This window comes from Pogona vitticeps, chromosome 3 (assembly GCF_051106095.1).
Source record: "Pogona vitticeps strain Pit_001003342236 chromosome 3, PviZW2.1, whole genome shotgun sequence".
NCBI lineage: Eukaryota > Metazoa > Chordata > Lepidosauria > Squamata > Agamidae > Pogona > Pogona vitticeps.
The window spans coordinates 255,885,343-255,891,645 of record NC_135785.1 but is presented as its reverse complement, the minus strand read 5'-3'; the positions used below and the strand labels follow the sequence as shown (position 1 = coordinate 255,891,645).

General features: G+C 41.1%; 1 non-coding gene across 1 annotated transcript; it reads right to left on the bottom strand.

Moving 5' to 3' along the window:
• Positions 1–1,852: 1,852 nt before the first annotated feature.
• On the bottom strand, positions 1,853–6,260 carry LOC110087604 (uncharacterized). Its single transcript, XR_012084964.2, has 2 exons — positions 5,994–6,260; positions 1,853–3,822 (listed from the first exon to the last, which is right to left on the bottom strand). It is a non-coding gene; the product is annotated as an uncharacterized LOC110087604 (transcript).
• Positions 6,261–6,303: the final 43 nt, after the last annotated feature.

The following is a 6,303-nucleotide window of genomic DNA, read 5'->3' as shown; positions in this document are numbered from 1 at the left end:
TGGCTGGCTCTACTCACAGGAGACACAATGGGGACTCAGACTCCCAACCAGATACATGAGATATCTAGCCAGCTATTATTTCCTTAATTGGTGTCTAATAAGAGCATATTGAACTGGCAATATTTACCCATCCATCATCTAGTTCCATCATCTTTGATGAAGCTTTCCTTTATTATGAGGCCTTAGGAATGGGCCTCAACAGATGGGAAACCCTGACCTCTGAGCGTTCAGCCTGGAGGCATCATGGCCTCTCCCAATTTGAAGAAACCCTTGTCCAGCAGGCTGAGGCAAAGAGGGAGTCACGAAACCAGGAAAATCAGGGAGCTGGACAGGGGACAGATTGGATTTGTCTTCAGTGTGGAAGGGATGGTCACTCTCGAATTGGCCTTCTTAGCCACACTATACACTGTTCCAAGCCCTCCATACAGAGCACGTTACCATTGTCTCTCGAAACTGAAGGACGCCTAATCTAATCCTTTAGTATGAAGCTTTCCTTTACATTTATTTGGAATCTTCAGTAGGAATGAAGCTGTAAAAAAGGAGTAGCTAAGCCAATACCAGCATATGGTATGATCCCAATACTGAAAGATCACCACAGGTGGTGCAATCTGTTTGCTGCAATCTATGCAGAATTTTAGCCTCCAGAATTCTAAACAGCTTAATGCAGCTTTCCCAATATACAGTAGATGATAACTGCTGTCATCCCAATTCAGACAGAAATGTCGGGATTGACAATTTAGTAAATCTTGGAGGCACCAGTGGTGGGTTGGTGAGTCTGACCTTCAGATTTTGCTATCTGTGGGACTGCCTGTCTCAGTGCAAGTCTGCCCGGTTAAGATTCTTATATTGCACTATGGAAATATTACAACACAAATACAAGACAAAACCAAAGTGTAGTTCCCATTTAGGATAACAGAATTACATAAAACCTGAAGAGATGCCTTTAGAAGTAAATTCTGGAAAGAAATAGGTGTTCCTAGTTACAGCTAATTAATGTAGGTATTACACATTACATCTGAAGAACTGCTGGATAGCTCAGTTTTTTAGGTGTCTGGGAGTTCAATTCCTCACTGTGCCTCTTTGACAGGGGCTGTACTTGATTATCCATTGGTCCCTTCCAGCTCTGCAGTTTTTTAAGATGATGATGAAAATAACTTTGCAGCTCCTAACAAGGGAGCCTTGTGACAGCCAAAACTGCTCACGACCCAAGGTTCATTCCAAGGTAGCCCAAGGTTGGCAGAATGAGTACCCAGCTTGCTGGGGGTGGGTGGGGGCAATGTGTAGCCTGCATTATTAATTTGTAAACTGCCCAGAGAGTGCTTTAAGCGCTATGGGGCAGTCTATAAGCAGCACACTTTTCTTTTTTCATTTTTGCTAACAAAAGAGAAAAAAAACACATGGTCCTAATCATCATCATCTTCGAACTGCAGAGCTGGAAGGGACCCTATGGATCATCTAAACTCAAGGAGGCACAGGGGGGAACCTAACTCCCAAGCTCTGGCTCTTCTCTGTTAAAGAAGACGTATCCCAATTCACTAGCTGAGGGCTGGCAAAAAGAACACAGAGTGAACCATAGTATCAAAACTATAAGCTTTATTAGTTTTGAAAGCTGGAGGATCATTCAAGTGGTTTGCCCCTGAATACAGGCACTCACTCCTCACTTAACGAGCATTGGTCGATAAGTGAGGAGCTTAAAGGCAGATATCTTGTGGTTTGTCATGGCACCGTCTTTTTCAATAGATATCACACGACACCACACTAGAACACAGTACTGTAATTCTATCCATACAAAAAGCAGACGACACACCACAACATAATAATATAAATCCGGTAGGAATAAAGGAAACACCAACTTGGTAACTTTGTTTTAATTTGCATCGCTTACATGTTGCAGAGCATAAAAATACAATCAGCTAAAATTATAGAAATGATGTACAGGACCAAAAAATTAGTCATTGATTCCTTCAAAGCGTGGCAGTGGTTTGAAGTCATCATCGGAGTTATCATAAGGAGATGTGGACGGCCCGGGTAAGCGAGACGACAGTGGTAAGATGGAAATACTTCTAGGGGCAGAGATCCTGGGTGTAGCTTTCGAGAAACATCTTGATATTGTGGTCTGCTTTGTAAGTTTCTTTTGTTCTTCATAAATTTCACGATAGCATCGTAAAAGTTCGTTCATTTGCTGTTCCACTCTTGTGAACCGTTCAACATTCGGATCCATACCCTCTAGTTCTAACAGAGCAGCATTCACTTTCGAAAACACACCAGCTAATCCTTTTACAGTGAACTGCTTTTGTACTTCCACTTTTTCCTCTTCTTCTGCTTCTTCCAAGCGCTGTTGGGCTTCCAACTCTATTAAATCTTCGTTCGTTAGCTCTCCTTCAACATATTCCACTAATTCTTCAATATCTTCCACTTCAACATCTAAATTAAGAACATTAGCAAGATCCACAATTGTTTTATGTACGACATCAATACGCTCATCTTTGTCAAACACTTCGGAATTATTCACAAAACATTTTAAGCATTTTTCCCATATTCCTTGCATACACTTTTCTGTCACTTCTTCCCAAGCTGATTCAATGTTCTTTATGCAGTGTAAAATGTTGTAAGATTTCCAAAAATCATGAAGGGTTATTTCATCATTTTCTGTTGCTGCTACAGCTTTGGAAAACATTTTGCACAAATAGTATGCTTTGAACTTAGCTATAACCCCTTGGTCCATTGGTTGTAGGATAGCAGTTGTGTTTTTAGGCAGATACACTACCTTTACATTCGGGTGTAGACCATCAAGTTGCTGGGGGTGGCCTGGAGCATTATCAAGCAGGAGGATAATTTTAAAGGGAATGCCCTTTTCTAGACAATAATGCTTGACCGAGGGTATGAAGCAATTGGTGAACCAATCTTCAAATAAAGCTTGCGTCATCCGTGCCTTTTTATTTGAACGATAGTAAACAGGCAGGGTGTTATTAACCTTATTAACCTGCATCAATGCATGTGGGTTCTCGGAGCAATAGATGAGAAAAGGCTTCAACTTGAAGCCAGCGACATTTCCTCCCAACAACAAGGTGACCCTGTCATTAAAAGCCTTGAAACCGGGCATTGTTTCATCTTCTTTGTATATGTAGGATCTTCCAGGCATTTTTTTCCAAAAAAGCTCAGTTTTATCCACATTGAAGATCTGTTCCGGGTGGTATCTGCCTTCCTCAATAATTTTGTCAAATTGGTCAACAAACTTTTCTGCGGCATCTATGTCCAAGCTTGCCGCCTCACTGCTGACACTCCGATTATGCAGGTTGAATCTTCGACGGAACCGCTGAAACCATCCATGGCTTGCCGTAAATGTTTCCGTTGATTCTTCCCCTTCACGTCCCTTCAGTGTTTCAAAGATACTGCGTGCCTTGGCTTGAATTATTAAAAGGCTCATCGGCATTCTTTTTCGTATCTGGTCATCAAACCAGATGGCCAATAATTTTTCCATTTCATGGATGAGGCCTTTTCTCTGCCTAGTTATTATGGCTTTAAACCCTACTGATGCTTTTACTGCCTCTTTAACTCTGTTTTTATCTTTCAAGATTGTTGAAACAGTTGAATGTGCCAGCTCCAAATCACGTGCTATCTCTTTCACTTTTTTACCAGCTTCATATTCATTTATTATCTTCATTTTCATCTCAAGATCTATAGCCTTCCTTCGAATCTTGGTGCTTCCTCTGGGTGAAGTCATGTTCTTCCTTTTAGCTGACATCTTGTTGTCCGGTGCAAAAAAAGGTCACCATAAATCAGAGCAGTCGTAAAACAGGAAGGTTGTTAAGTGAGGAGTGCCTGTAACAAAATAGTTACTCTTTTATAGCTTTAAGTGATCATTCCAAAGTACAAACTGTCAAATACAAGAATGCATAATATAAACAACAGTATGCAACTACTGCAAGGATAGCTTCTCCATTCAGGAAATGTTTTTATCTGTTATAATGCCTCTGTTTGATCTGACCCAGCAACACAATTTTCCAGATTCACTTTCATGCCCAAGGATAGCATCATTTCCTCCTTCCACATTCTTCCCCATCATACCCAGATACTAAAACTACTTCGCTAAACAGCAGTTTTCTACACAAACTAAAGACAAGAATTGGTGCTACTTTCATTAGATTACTAAAATGACAGAGCCTCGCTTAAAAAAAAAAAAGAAACATATGAAACAAAATACAATATAACAATCAACATTTACCCAAAATCCTATCACTAAGACCAACATGGATACTTCTGATATTCAATTGCCCCCATTCTCTCTAAAATTGTATTATTCAATTGCTCCCATTCTCTCTAAAATTGTATTATTCAATTGCGCCCATTCTCTCTAAAATTGTAATGTCTCTTGTGTAGGTAACTGATCTTTCCGTTTTATTTATACTCAATAAAATCTCCCCATATATCTTTAAATATATTCTTATTCAGTACCCCAGATATCACACAACAAATATACAATACATAACTGCCTTGGCTGTAACTTTAAAACAACTCAAATACTGGCTGCCTCTTTCCTGACTTACATCTGAGAAAGATGTGCCTGGTGAAATCCATCTTGCCATGAACTTTTGGACTTTACACCCAAGAGCAAATTTCCTGTCTGATGAAGTGGACTTGTCCATGAAAGCTCAGATTAAATAATATATAAAAGTTAGTCTTTATGGTGCCACCACATTTTTGTCTTTTTTTTAAAAAAAAACTTTTATTTTGTTTTTGCCTATAATTTCCTGACAAAATCCCTCTTGCCATGAACTCGTGGACTTTTAAATTCTTCACACTGATCCTGACCCACAAAAGCTTGTTGTGCTGTCTGATTATATTTTTTTAGCGGTTTATAAAACACACTGTAAACAGGTTTTAACATTGATCTTAGGTAAAGGTTCCCCTTGACAATTTTTTTGTCCAATCGTGTTCGACTCTAGAGGGTGGTGCTCATCCCCATTTCCAAGCCATAGAGCCAGCGTTTTGTCCGAAGACAATCTTCTGTGGTCACATGGCCAGTGCGACTTAGACACGGAACGCTGTTACCTTCCCACCGAAGTGGTCCCTATTTATCTACTCGCATTCACATGCTTTCGAACCGCTAGGTTGGCGGGAACTGGGACAAGCGACGGGCGCTCACTCCGTCGCGTGGATTCGATCTTATGACTGCTTGGTCTTCTGACCCTGCAGCACAGGCTTCTGCGGTTTAGCCCGCAGCGCCACCACGTCCCTAACATTGATCTTAGCTACCATTTAATACTTGTTTAATTCTTTTTAAATATTTGTATACTTACTGTTTTAGCTTTTAAATACTGTTTTTTATGATGTAAACCGCCTTGGGTCCTTTTTTTGGGAGGAAGGTGGCCTAGAAATATTTTAAAGAAATATAAAAGTATTGTCTACACTTGCATTTGTATTTTATTTTGTGTTGAGCTCTCTTTTATGTCCATCTCTGGACTCCTTGAGAATTTCTGCCCATAAAATTTCATCTAGTATTCCCTCAAACTTACTGGGGGGGGGGGAAGCACTTTTCCTGAAGTCCAGAGGCTACCTTTTATTAAGCTTTTGCCTCCCCCCCCCAAAAAAAAACACATTCCCAAGAGTGTGTCATCCCTTGGAGTCACAATGTTCCTACCTCAGGCATCCGTTCTTCCTAGCCAGGTCTTTTCTCTTCGACTCGATCTGCAAAGAAATCTAACTGGGTGGCAGGACATAATTCATGGCAAGCTCGAGCGTCCAAGCGTTCCTGCCTCTTTTATTAGTATTATTTTTTGCACTTCTGAAGAAGAAAACGTCCGTGCAAAATCCCACATCCTGCAGTCACAGACACACATACACACCCCAGCAGAAGCCAAAGAAACACCGACTCCCTTCTCTCCCCCACCCCCAAGGAACAAGGAAGGCGACGACCCTCCACCATTGCACTGCTGTGAAATTTCCCCTAAATGATAATGTAATAATAATAATAATAATTAGGAAGCAGCCACCTGAGGTGGGGAGTTGCTCCAGACCTGCCACTCCCACGGGAGGAAAAACTGCATTTTTCATTGCAAGAGGGGAAACGCCCTCAGAGCCAAACAGAATCTCTTCATCCTTATCTCCATGCCCTCAGCCAGTGTCAAAAAAAAAAAAAAGACACCATTGCCTTCAGGTAACGCCAAAGACTACATTTCCCATTAGGCCTTTCGGCAGGCGTCGCTTTCCCTCCATTCGCTTCCCGAAGAGTCTCGCGCGCTGCATGCTGGGAGGTAGAGGTGTTGTTTTTTTTTTAAAGGAGGCTGCCTAGGGGAGGTCATA